General features: G+C 44.1%; 1 protein-coding gene across 18 annotated transcripts in view; it reads left to right on the top strand.

The window, feature by feature from the left end:
• PAK3 (p21 (RAC1) activated kinase 3) overlaps nucleotides 1-14,120 on the top strand; it is a 252,951-nt gene that overhangs the window by 227,336 nt on the left and 11,495 nt on the right. The gene's annotated exons all lie outside the window — the stretch shown is intronic.

Genomic DNA, 14,120 nt, shown 5'->3' with positions numbered 1-14,120 from the left:
AACTTAATTAGACTGTCTAGTAGAAAATGAATGGAAATAGTTGGCGTTGGGTAACTCGGTTTGCTCCTGCGGAAACAGAGTTTGATCCTTATGTGGTCTGGTTACCTCTGCCAAGACAGAAGCTCCATTTCGGAGCCTAACCCCACCATCTTTATTTGGAGATGAGCCATGGATCATGAGAGTAAAAGGCAAAGGAGTATGGAAGAAATGCTGGCTCAGCGCAGGAGTGAGCCAGTAGCTCTTTTGTTGGGCATTGCCTAAGGGTGAGCCAGAAGCTGTGTTGTATACTTAAAGGGCATCCCACTTCCGAAAAAGGAAATATGCGCAGATTCAAATTCTACTCTCAGATCCCAAGTAGCCTACCAGCGCCAACAATATCTCGCATACTGTTTGCATCATTACCACTGAGTCTAAAATTGAATTTTACCCTTAGTATAAAAAGAATCGGCCTTGGTCAATGGTTAAGTCTTTACACGGTCAGCTTATAAAATCCACCTTCACACCAAATATACGTGGCTTTCTGTATATGTCAAGCAACCTACAAACTCATTGTCTCGTTTTTGCCGTTGAACATTTTGTAATTGGGAGCTACAGCCCCCGTGTAGGGAGCAGGGGACAGCCTCCTCCTCACCTCCTCCTAAGTCTTCTCTGGCACTTGGCCTCTTGTCCTAGTCCCTGTACTGATTAGGAAACAACAGAGGGGAGTGAATGCCCTAATGAATGTTACACGTTGTTGCTCTGGTCTCGTGAAACAATCTGGAAGTGAGATGTGCACATTGATTAGCTGCCTGCGGGGCTGAGTGAAAAAGAAGGGGCATTTTCCCACCGTTTGTGGGTCAGCCCTCCACGAATTTAATCAAGCCCACCCCTGACCTATGGACCGAGCGCATCAGGATAATTACTGGGGCTTATCCTTATTGTTTAACCACCTTTGCCCATTAAGAAATAGCAGTGAAAGAACACATCAGGCCTCTTGTTTCACTGGATTTCCTCCTCTAAGTCTCCGGAGTTTGGAGGCACTAAACGGATTACGGCTATTTTGCTTTCTGCCTTCTAATGAGTAATTTACAACCTGCAAAATTTAAGGATTAAATAAATGGCGCCGTAAAGCAACTGGTCTCAGTAATGCATTTATTACCTTCTTCAGTTCCCCAATTACAATTGATCGCTCTTTAGCTGGGCTGTTAATTGTTAGAAAAAAGGAAACAAGTTTTAATCTTTATAGGCTTCTTCTAGCCTAGGATTAGAACTCATAATGAACAGCTTGTCTCTTAGAATCCACAGCCTTGTATCTAAACAAGTACTTGCAGATTAACAAGCCGCCAGGTTCAGGAAGCCTACATTAAGGCTATAACAAAAAGACCTGTCAGAAAGACCACCCTGTTGAATTCCACTGATAAGGACTTAGTCTAACTTTGCTCATTACTTTCCATGTGTGATCAACCTCCAATGATTCAATCAATCAACAAGTCCATATTGAGCCAGCCCTCTCCCTCTCTCCTAGGTGCCACAAGTACTTTCTTAGTTTTGATTTCAGATATGTTGCCCTCGTGTTCACTTAAAGAAAACACAGCATCTCAAGCCGTATGCCCTTATTTGGGATTTGAAAAATGTAGTCACCAAAACCATGGAGGGGATGGAGAGAAAACGATCTAACAGGAGCCTGTAAGGAGCCTGTATTTTCTTGGATCCTGGTGACCAGGCTATGTGTGGGGGATTGGAAAATTGCAGAGCTTCAGGAGAGGTAGAAAAGAGAGGTAGTTTAGTCCTTCTTTCTTTGAAATCCTTCCAATACTACCATCCACCCACCCCTTTGGGCTTTGAGGAGGAAAGAGGGAATTACGTAGAAGGAAGACAGCGTGGGTAGAATAGAGGTTAGCATGTTGTTGTGAAAAAATTTGACCCCTGTAGTCAGGCAGATCTGGCGTGTCCCAGCTCCACAACCTACAAGCTCTGTAGTGACTTTCCTTAAGTCACTTAAAACCTTTATAAACCTGTTTCCTTTGTATAAAATGAGGATACCTGTCTTGCAGAGTTAGTGTGAAAACTAAATAAAATAATGCATGTAAGTCACCTAGCACAGTGTCTAGCTCATTGTAGGAAATACGTATATACGTATTGTGTGTGTGTGTGTGTGTGTGTGTGTGTGTGTGTCTGTGTGTCTGTGTGTGTGTGTATGTGTATATAGAGAGAGACATTATATGAATAGAAAGCTGAGAAAGGAAAAAGAAAGGATCCTTAGAGTGCTTTTTCCACATTCATAAAGGGAGATTGGATTCCCCACTTCTGCAAAAACTTCCCCTTCACGCTGGCTACACTCTCATCCCCACAAAGAGTAGAGGGCTCTACAGAGTCCAGTAAAATTACAATGAACAGGTAACACTGAACAGGACAGGTTAAAGGTGAAGATGGGCTATATCTTTGAAGGCTGTTTGCCTTTCGTTGTGGTTTTTTGCATGTGTCTTTGTTGTGTCCGTTGCAACCAAGCAAGCCCTTTGTGAATGTTGCCAGTTAACATATCATTCATGCAAGGAATTAGCTACTTCCCCCCCTAGTTATAAAGTGGTTGGGATTTTTTTTTAATGTAAATTGCTCTGTGCTAATTGACCTAATTTACTCATAAAATGCCTTTTAAAGGTCATAGAGTTATTAACTGTACTGATGTTATGAGGTTGGTACCCTTCCAGAGACAGAGAGGAGACAAGCTTCTTCCCGTCCCCCACTGCCTGAAGTCTTTGCACTCAAGGTGATTGGCCTTAAACATGTTGTTCTGTGGCCCGTGGACATTTTTAGTGTGGTCTCCAATAATAAAGTGCCTTGTTCTTTCTATTTGCCAAAGTGACCGGGGTTAAAATCGAACGTCCCCTGTGGATATGCAAATCAGTATTAGTGTTCTGCTCATCTCCCCAACTTTTTTGTTAATTGGAGATATGTTCTCTAAAACCTGTGATTATAATGACCTGATTCTAAATAAAGAGGTACAATCATCTCCATAGAGCAAATCTTGGGTTTGTTTTTCTCAGCACCAAAAGAGTGCCTCTTTATGAACTTTGCATTCACAGGTAATTGGGCTGTTCTTGTCAATGGGTTTTGATGGAATCTAGCATCTGTGAAATGTCTCCGTGACATCCAGTTGAAGTTCCTACTGGACTGTGGGTGGATCCCTTTTTTATGTGTACTTTTCCAAACCTTTATCCTACTTGAAATGAACGTTCAACATATGTTGTCTTTCAGCCCTCACTTTAAACATCGACGAAACGGTAGCAAACATTGGCTATTTGGAAGACAGTTCTTGGTATTAATAAGAGACCTCTGAATGCTCAAAACACTAGTATAGTGTGTAAACCACTGATTCTGTACCAGTGGGTCTACTCCTTGGTTGTGCATTGGAATCACTTGCGGAGCTTGAAGAACCAATGATGTCAGGTTCCCACACCAAGGACTGAACTAGAAACAAAGCTCTGTGGCAAGCCCTTTCTAGAACCCTGTCTAAACTGGAGAACAATTCTTCATCAGCCCTCTTTGAGCATGGTTGTTCAACCAAAAAAGAGCACACTCTTATTTGGTCCACATTTCTCCATTTCATATATATATATCACTCTGTCAAAGCCTTGTCGAAATCCTGATGCACTCTACGGTGCACTCTACGGCATTCTCTGGCTTAGCAGTCCAGGAACACTATCAAAGAAATGGCACTAGCTCAGCAGGTACACTCATAATACGCCATTTCTTTTCCAATTTTACTTATTAAAAATAGAGTTGATTGTTAAATGTGCGAGCCGCTGAGTACATAGCACATATTGGTGATAATAAAGCTATCAGTCTGACTACTCATGATTAGGAGTGTATTTCCTGTATGGCCAGAGAGAAGGGAGGGCAGGAATCTAAAATCATCAGCCCTGTTGTCTACACTGTGAGGCTTCTTAGTCTCCCTTTATGCACACTTAAAGCACTACACAAATATTATTTTTTTTACTATCGAACTAAGGAAATTCTGGTTAGCTTCTATGTCTAGAGAAGGGAGTTAAGCAGAAGGGAATCTCTAGCAACTAAAAAACAGCAACTAAGGGCCAAAGTGTTTTTAGCTCCTCCAACCACTGGAACCTGTGTTGTGGATTGGAATGTCTGGGTTTGATGGCGCGTGCTCATTTGGAATTAAAGTCAGACATAAACTTCCTGAGCGCCAGAGAAGCAAGCATACTTTGCTAGCACTCAGTCAATATTGTTTTGAATGTATTTCAGGAAGAGCTGGGAGCAGTCCCTTCTTTTTCTGTAAACCACTATGGAACAGCAAGGTTTATTGATGGTTTGTTGACACTCCTCCTACTTTAAGGGCAAACCTATGCCTGAGAGGAGGGGGCTGTTGGGACAACAGCAACTAAAATAATTATAGAACAGTAACAGGGTTTCTTTTTAATCAGAAAAAAAATATTGCCTGTCAAAGGATAGACAGCTCTTAAGAATCATTGGTTGTCAGGAATTTAGCATAGGAAAATGGGACCTAGCCATAGGAAAACTGCAAGTCTCATTTAGATTGTAATTCAGAAGCAGACAGCTTAAACTGGTGAGTTATGACCCAGAAGACAGCCAAAGAAGAAATTGATTCCACAGCAACTAAAACCTGAGACTCTGACCAGGCAAAGACGAGGGAAAGAAAGGTTAAAAATGGGGTGACCAGGGGCCTACTGTTGGCCAAGACTGATATGCCTTTATCCTAATATCATCTTATCATTCCTCAGTATCCTTAAAGCATGACTTGGGAATAAGCCAAGGATGCATAGACCTATTGCCCTAATAGGTACCAGACCTAGAATGAAGTAGTTAGGTCCCTCGAAATCAGAGTCCCTTCTAAATAGACAAATCACGGAGTATGATGATGGGCATCTGCCTAGTGAAATGCCCACTGGCATGCTTGATCCTATGGCCTTTTAAATCTGTGTTTTTGCCAAGGAAAAACGGACTTCCCCAAGAATATCCAGGTTCTCTTGATAACTAAAGATCATTTCTGACTTTTGTCATCATTTGGAACTATACTTTTTCCAACCTGGTTGCAGCATCATTTTAGAAGGCCCTTTGCATTCGGATAAAAGGATACTCTGAGAAGTCTTACCTGAGCCTCTCAGCAGAGAAAGTTTAACTTGATGAAGGCAGTCTTACCTCTGTAGCTGGGAGGGGCAAAGGGCTAACATCATCCGAAGAACCGGGCTGATGTTTTTGCTGCTTCTTGCTCCTTCCTCCCTCCCTTCCTTCCCTCCTTCTACCCTTTTCCTCCAACTCCTCCTCCTCTTCTTCTTCTTCCTCCTCCCCTTCTCCTTCTCCATCCCCTTCTCCTCCTTCCATAAGGAATGCCCTAGTGCTTAGATGGCAAAATTCATCATTGCTTTTCATCCAGGAATGGCCAATAAATGTGAGAGGATGAGACAAAGAGCTTTCTAGTGTCTCTACCAGCTGTACACATTATGTGACTTGACGAGCGAATCCTATTCCCAGGTCTGTCAGTCAGGAACTCCATGACCTTGCACAGGTTACTTCTTGCTGGGCCCCCATCTCCTTAGCACTTAAAACAAGTGGAAGTTGATGAGATTATTGGTCGCCAGTGGACTTCACAAGGCCCTAGAATTCTGTGGAGCTCCTTGAGCTTTAAGGGCCCAAGGGGGAGGTCACATGGCTCTTGGTTCCACCAACACAGGGCCTCTTTCGTTTGTTTTCTGTATTGGGCTTCCACCTGAGCATTACTTAAATAAAAGGAGAAACTCATGGGTCTCTTACTCTGTGTTCTTAGGCTGTAGATAGGCTCCAGCCTTCCTTGACTACCAGAAGAGCTGTGGTTTGAGTGGGTGTTGTCTTTAGGAGTGCTTTCATGGAAGTGATCTCCAGGAAATAGCTCAGAGATGTCTCTCTCATCACCTCCCAACTAAATCTGTGTCCCATAAAGAAGGAAGATCCCCCTTTTCCTACCAAGCAAAGACACTTGATCGGGATGGGAATGAAACCTGCTGCAGTGGGGACCGAGCTGCCCCACTCTGACAGGACTCTGGGGGAGAAACCTAGAAAAAGCACCACGGTGATAGAAATGCTACAGGGATCCATAATCTCCACCACACTCTGGGGTGTGAGGGGAAGAATCAATTCTATGTTATCGGGTGCAGCGCTTTTCACCTGATGAACTGCTTATAAAGTAGCAGTTGAAACCAGTTTATGTGAGCAGTCTGTGTGACTCACAGATCATGCCACAGTCGGGCCATTTTGATCCTAATACGGTCATTTGGAAAAGCCCCGAAGACTCAGGGAGTTGGTCCCTGCCTGCTCTCATATTCTGAAATGAGATATGAGCAAATGTGTAGTGTTCTGTGGTACCTTAGAACCAGAAATTCGATGTGGGTTGAAGAGAAAATGGGAGGTGAAGAAGTTGGCCTATCAAAACTGTAAGCAATGCTTTGAGAAATTTTATGTGGAACGACCAGAGAAATGGGGCAGTAGCAGCAGAATGGGACCTAGGATCAGGTGCCCTTGGCCTCCCCGATTCTTTAGCCTTTGTCTTCATTTCCTTTCCTCGGTGTCCCACCAGCCACCTTCTCTCCCCATTGTCATTTGGCTCCTGTCCTTGCCCTGTGTTCATCTCCCCCTGCTTCTCGCAGCTTTTCTCCTCCACCTCTGGCTCCATTTTGCTTCACTTCTTGTCTGTGTCTATGCCTACCCCCATTCCCACTTCTAGATCCCCTCTGGTTCCCAACCTTGGGTTGCTGCTCGGGCTGCCCAGGGTTTCGTCCTGAGCACACATCGCCCGCTCCGTGTTTCTTGACAAGCACTATTAATCCTGAGAGATTAGAATGAGCACACCCATTGTCAGAGTTATCTGGTCTTTATTTTCTGGCCATGGCCAGTCCTTGATGCTTGAAGGGAGCGCTCTAAAGCTAGGCCGACACCTAATCAGTCAGTGGTACCTAATTACTTTTTGCCATCAACCTGTAAGGGGAGAGATCTGTAATAGGTTCATTTTAAATGACTTTTTAAGGATTAAACAACAACAAGCACTACAACCCCCACCCCCCACCGTGTTTTGGTGACAGATGAGGACTACTATGCAAGACAAGTAGGGAACAAAATTACTCCATGTTGCTTATTCAGTTATCACACTGGACTGTTGGGATAAATAAGTCAACGTATGGAAGAAAACATTAGTTATAATATAGTCACTTCATTTTGCACATTTGGTCCCATTCACTTTCTTCTTAGAAAGGAAGAAATGTAAGGAAGGAAGGAAGAAAAGAAAGAAAGAAAAAGAAAGAAGCATTAGGGCCTTTCATGAAATCCGTAAACACATCAGAGGCGGCAGTATGCTCTGGCCTTTGACCTCTGAAATCCCAGGTCCTGAGTAAACTAAGCCATAAGGTGTCAAGTCACTCGTTGCCAAATCACTCTCGTAAAACACTCAAAGGTAGTTGGAAATTCTAAAATGAGAAAGGAACCAGGACAACAGGAGGTTGCCGGCAACAACCAGAGTACAAGCTGCTTAGAAACTCTCAACATAGATATAGACCCCGGGGAATATAGTGTGAAACCCTCTAATTGGGGACCTGCCCTTGTTCCCCATTTCTAAACAAGTGGAGAACGATTGACCTCAAGAGGGTCTGTTTCCTCTGTAGAGGTAGAGGTGAAGTTGCTGACTGTGCCTCATTTCTTGAAGAGCCCTTGTCTGCCTCTGCTAGGAGAATTCCTTCCTCAGGTACTGGGAACAGTGTGAGGCGGTATTTGCTGCGGTCAAGAGCACGGACTCTGGACTCACATTCCCGGGATTCATTGCTAGCTGTGTGATACTGGACAAGTTATATTAGTCCCACAGCCCTCATTTCCTTCATCTGTTCATTGGGGGCCATAATCAAATCTACCTCAGGGGGTTGTTGTGTGGATTAAGCCACCTGATAGGAATCACTGAATAAATGTTAGCTTTTAATACTTTCCATGGACATAGTATTTATAAAGATACTGAGACAGAGATGAATAGCCCTCTCGGTCTTATAGTTCGGTTAGATTGTTTTTTATTTTTTTTGTTTTTTATTTATTTTTTTTTTTTTAAAGATTTTATTTATTTATTTGAGAGAGAGAGAATGAGAGACAGAGAGCATGAGAGGGAGGAGGGTCAGAGGGAGAAGCAGACTCCCTGCCGAGCAGGGAGCCTGATGCGGGACTCGATCCCGGGACTCCAGGATCATGACCTGAGCCGAAGGCAGTCGCTTAACCAACTGAGCCACCCAGGCGTCCCTGGTTAGATTGTTTTTTAAATTTTTGTTGGCTAGGTTGGGAGCCTGTTCACCATGTATAACATAATTTCCATAGGAAAATGTGTTTTGGGTCCCAAATATTCAACTTAGAAAGAAATGTTTGTACCACACCCTATCATCTTTGTAAATTGAGTCTTTATATCGGTGCCGGAGCCTCTCGTGGTTACTAACATATTGCCATGTTAAGTCTTCTGGTTTGTTTTCTAGCATCTTAATCTTTATAAAGTATTATAATGAACTTAAGTCACAAACTGAAGCTTTTTAATTAAATGGTTAGTCCTGTTGCAAAACTGCCTTAATGAAAATTTATTGGGCACATATGGATTGTTTGGGGGCCTCCTTGTAGAAATGTGGTAACTTCTAAGATGACTGCACTGATCTTTTTTAACTGAGGAAATTGCCAATGAGGTCAATTGAATTATTCCTTCAACCGGGTAGAATAGTTTTCTCTGAGGACTTAGGTAAATTTTAGTTGCACCTCGGGGTCAGTGAAAACTATGATGTTTATGTGTGATTGCCAAGAGATTTAGAGTTATTATTAAGAATGCCAGAACATCAGGGGTGCCTGGGTGGCTCAGTCGGCTGAGCGTCTGACTCTTGGTTTCAGCTCAGGTCATGATCTCAGGGTTGTGAGTTCGAGCCCCGAGTCAGGCTTCACGCTCAGCAGGGAGCCTTCTGAAGAGTCTCTCTCTCTCCCTCTCCCTCTGCCCCTCCTGCTCATGTGAGCTCTCTCTCTCTCTCTCTCAAATAAATAAATAAAATCTAAAAAAAAAAATTCAGAACATCAGAAACTTACAGGTAATGTGTATGTCAACATGAAGAAAGCCACCATTTTTGGCCCCAAGGTGGACTTTCTAACATTATAAACAAGGACAGTAGGTCCCAGGGCCTGCATTGCCTCACTGGGGGAATCAAACAGACCTTGTTTAATGATGTAGCAAAAGATTAATGAAGAGCGCCTTCTCTGTGCAAGATTGGTCAGAGGAGACTCCATTTCTGAACTATGTTTCAAGTTCCAGAGACTATCATTCTCTCACCTTTCTCTCTGGGTTTGCCGGCCCAGCAGATTATCATGTTGTGGCCATCTTTTTCCAGTTTTCCCTCCCTTTGGTACCATCCCCTTCCATACTCTGCTCCTGGAGCTCTTTTCCTTCTGCCACACTGATGGGCGGGTCATCAGAAGTTACCACGTGCCAGGCCTCTGCGACTCAGAAAAGGTGCTTTGCTCATTCTCTGTGTATCTTCTTTTTTTTTCTTCCGTGTGTCTTCTTATATGTTTAATAGTTCCCTTTAGGTTCTGAGCTGTAGTACTTTGTGTATATCCAAGTCTGTGATAGTCCCAGCTCAGTGAAATTGATTCCAACATTTTGGTTCTCATTTCATTCAGCAACAAAAACATTTACTGGGCACCGGTTTGGGGCCAGAGATGCCCATGACACAATTCCTACCTTCACAGGCCAGGAGGGCAAGCCTGGAACCAAGCCACAGGTGTTCACAATACAATGTGAAAATGGATGTCTGAACTAAACAGTTATGGTGGCTCAAAGGAGGGAACGGCTAACTCGATCTGCAGGGTAACCCGCGCTCCCAGTTTGCTTGGCTTCACTACTAAAGCCGGGAACAGTCCCCAGAAAACCAAGGTGGTTGGTCACCCTCTGTGTCTGGGAGAGATGGAGAAGCCTTTAAAGAGGAAATGCCATGTGAACTAGAGCTTAAAGTGCAAAGAAGTTCACCAGGCATTTCAGGGAAATGGGGCCAGCGTGGTAGGCAGATTTAATAGGAGAGTGAAATTGGCTGTAGTGTGTGAGCGTTGGCCAATGTATGTCCCTAGGTGGGGGCAGGGGAAGAAGGGCACACACCGAGGACGACAGACGTGGCCAGGGTCCCAATCATGGAGGACCGTGCATGCCACGCCCAGGGATCATGACTGTGTCCTGTGGACCGCTGGTTTTCAGACAACTGTAGCGAGCCCTTGGTTCAAATGAAGCCTTGCTCAGAAGCAGAGAGAAATAGAGAAAAAAAGAAAAATGTCTCTGATTGAAACAAATAAGTGTAGGCACAGGCTCCCAGTCTGTACAGTGTGTCTCCCTGCCCTGCCTCTTTTCCTTCTTGGCTGCCCTGGAGGGGAATTTTGGGGGAGTCCAGTAGGAAAACCACATGCATGGATCACGGGGGCTGGGGGTGGGGGGTGCCAACAAAGAGCTCTAACAGACAGCTCATTTTCTTTGAGTTTTTTCCCTAACTCAGATAAAACCCAAATGTGATCCCTGACGCCTCGATCTCTTTTCCCTCGATCTTTCCTCATGTACGACTTGACTTTGCTAGTAAAAGCCTTTTTGCCGTGACTGTTGTATTGACTGCAATTGTATTTGTCCCCCACAGCAGGGCAGAGGGTAGCAATTTTCTTTTTACAAAGATAGTACCCAGCTTACACACAGGACGTGTTCCAAAAGTTCATTTTTAAGTTAATCATTTGGAACTCAGAGTGCAGTTTCCCATAGAAACAGCATTATGCGTGGTGAATACGTTCCCAGGCCATCCCACAAAGGCCAGTTTAGCCCCTAATATAACTGAAAGTGTGGATTTTTTGCAATGGAAATTAGTTGGAAATAATACTGTTGCAATTAAAACGAAAACAATAGCTGGAAAAAAAATCGTCTGGGTTTTTGTTTCCTTCAAGGGGTAGGACTTGATGAAAAGCAGGTTTAATCCTCAGAAGACAGAAAGACATAGATGAGGAGTTCTGTGTAAGTTTGGCTGGCACAACTTCTTACATTTATTTTTTCAGTAATGTTTTGGAGGGTTTTTTTAAAAAAATAATAAAAGCTGTCGTGTCCGTTGTAGAAAATTTGGAAATCGAAAAATATGTTTGAAAACTGAAGTCACGAGTAATCTTTCCAGCCAGAGAGAACCACTGTGAACATATTGGTGTGTTTTCCTTTCGACCTTCTCCTGAGTATGTGTATTTTTTCATCGAGCCAGCAGTTAACAGAAATACTGTTCGATGTTTTACAAAGTTCTTCAGAATGATCTAGTGTTGAGTACAAGGCAGTCTTGGGGTTTGACACCTAGACTGGGGGGTGAGGGCGTTGGAAGCAAATCGGCACCAATCAACTGGGAGGGGGTCCTCTTGTTAGGCTACCAACTGAGGCCCCCCGCACCCCCTAGCAAACACCAGAGTCATTCTTTTTTTTTTTTTTAATGTTTTATTTATTCATGAGAGTCAGAGAGAGAGAGAGAGAGAGGTAGAGGCAGAGGGAGAAGATGCGGGGCTCGATCCCAGGACCCTGGGATCATGACCTGAGCCGAAAGCAGACGCTTAACCATCTGAGCCACCCAGGTGCCCCAGAGTCGTTCTTTTGGTAGAAATTCAGAAAAGGACATCCGTTCTCTGTGAAGTGCTGTAGAGGTTCATGGCACTGGCTCCTTAAGCTGATTCCCCATCAGATCACAGAGCTTTCTGCTCCCGTGCTCCTGTGTATCACCAGCCCTACTCAGGCTGCACAACTATGATGAAGGTCATTTGTAAATTCCCAAGTGGAATGGAAAGAGGGGCATGCATTTCCTGAGGTAATGAGGCGTGAGCTAAAGAGAGGTGAGGAGGATTATGCGTACTCATGAGGAATGAGATTATGTGGAGGACAATGTATTGAGCCACAATGGTGAAAGAAAGGTGGGGAAATGAAAGCATGTAAGCATGCAGGCAGACCCAGGGAGCGTGGAAAAGGAGAAAAGAGAGGTGTGTGTGTGTTTGTGTGCGCGCGTGCAGGCGCACACGGGCGTGCTTAGGACCAGGCCTGGCTACAGAGCAGATAACAAAGCAAGCAAAGGACAGTGAGCGTGGCAGAATTGTGGCCAGCGGAAATAAGACAGTTTTAAGAGGAGGCAGCAAATGTAATGTGCATGGCCAGCAATTTTCTTTTAATAAGGGAACAAAGACAGTTTGTGAGGACAGGTGCTTCGAGCGCTAATCGTCCAAGAACGAAAACACCCTGTTTGAACTTAATGTAATATATCTGCTGTGATTGTGCACCATTTGACTTTGCCCGATTGATGATTTCCTAAAAAGAGTTTATAAATGCATTCCTTTTTCGTACTGGCTTTTTTTTTTTTTTTTTAGTCAAGACTAGATGTGCAACTGACTTGTATTTTGGCATGGAAGTCCCAATAGCTGCCCTGTGCATTTGCTGTGCATCAGCGAAGGAACTGAAAATCAGAAAGGAGTGAGGGGTAGGGGGAAAGAAGGTGTTGGTTTGGAGGGGGCTGTATTTACATGTGGGTTTTTTTTTAATGTACTGGGGGGAAAACCAGAAAGTTTCATCGTACTCTGTAGGAACATACGCTATTGAAATTCTCAGCCATCACCACGTTAGAGAATCTCGCTCTATGGGATTCTGTGGCTCTCGTGTCTGGTGAGCTTACAATGCAGATTCTGGGTTAAGTGGGCTCCAAGTCCTGGGCTAGTGGTTCTCAATGTTGGCTGTAAATTGGAATCTCCTGGAGAGCTTAAAAATCACCGAGGCCTGCCTTCCATCCCCAAAGACTTTCACTTCATTGGTTTGGGGGTGAGAACTGAGCACGTGGATCTTTTAAATCTCCCCAGGTGATTCCTGTGTGCAAGCAAGTCAGAACCTCTAGTTTTGCCCATTGCTTTAATTACCCAGGTGGATTAAACCAGTTCTCAAAGTGTGGTCCTGGAACCAGCAGCTTCAGCATTAACAGGGAACTTGTTTGAATGCAAATTCTTTGGGCCCCTTTTCAGATTTACTGACTCAGAAACTCTAGGGGTGACCTATGAATCTGTTTTAACAAGCCTTCTAGATGACTCTGATGTGTCCTAGAGGTTGACAGCCACTGGATGAAACAGCCCCTCCTAACCCTAAGTTTTTAGGCAGGAGGAGCGATGACCCTACCAGCTGATGAAAACTGGTCCAAGAAAGGACTTTGATAGAAATACTTATAATAATAATAGTAGGAGCCATGGTGGGCAAAGGGAAAAGGGGGTTGGGGTAGTGGGCGTAATAATTTGCTACAAAGCCCAAGCAAGTTCAGGAGGGAGCATGGCTTCATAACAGTTACGGCGTTGGTCACCTCGGCAGACATAACCCTGGTGGCAATACCTGTAGGGAAAATTACTTATCCTTCAAAACCCTGTTCAGATGCCAACCTCCTCTGTGAAGCTTCCTCTGAGCTCTAGGGTAAATTGCTTCCTCCTTGTATTTACTTAACACTTGCTCTATCCCTCCATTGGCTTCTTTCTCACTGTATTGTAGCTACTTACGTCTCACTCCCTCACTCAATTGTGTGATCTTTGAAAGCAGGGCATTCTCTTACTCATCCTTGGGTCACCAGTGTCCAATACAATACCTGATACATAGTGCCCTAGAATTGTTTGTTTAGAGGAGGCATGAGGAATGGCCACCTCGCTTTGGCCATCTTGAGCTTTCAAAAGATGGGTTTACCTTTGTGAATTAATCAGGCACCTGGGTCCGGCTCTCTCCCTGGAGGCTAAGGCCCTTGATTCCATCAGCACGCAGTGAGTCTGTCGATGTCTCTCAGGGGCAGCCCTACAGAACAAAGATCTCAGAGATCTATTAGCAACTGGTTATTTTTACAGAAGGATACATAATTGTCAGGTTCTGGGACTCCTAATGGCAACTTGTGTCATATTTTCTCTTAGCACAGGTAGACCTTCATGAACAATCTCCTTATCCTCTATAGGGATACATCTGCCACAGGACGAAAGCACCTGACTTTTTGGGTCTCACAGGTTCCTTTTCATCCAGGCCCTATGATCCTCTGGTTCTTTGTGCTTCTCTAATTCTGTAATGTACTCTG

The sequence above is a fragment of the Halichoerus grypus genome, chromosome X (assembly GCF_964656455.1).
Source record: "Halichoerus grypus chromosome X, mHalGry1.hap1.1, whole genome shotgun sequence".
In the NCBI taxonomy this organism is placed as follows: domain Eukaryota; kingdom Metazoa; phylum Chordata; class Mammalia; order Carnivora; family Phocidae; genus Halichoerus; species Halichoerus grypus.
This window is presented reverse-complemented; position numbering and strand designations above follow the sequence as displayed.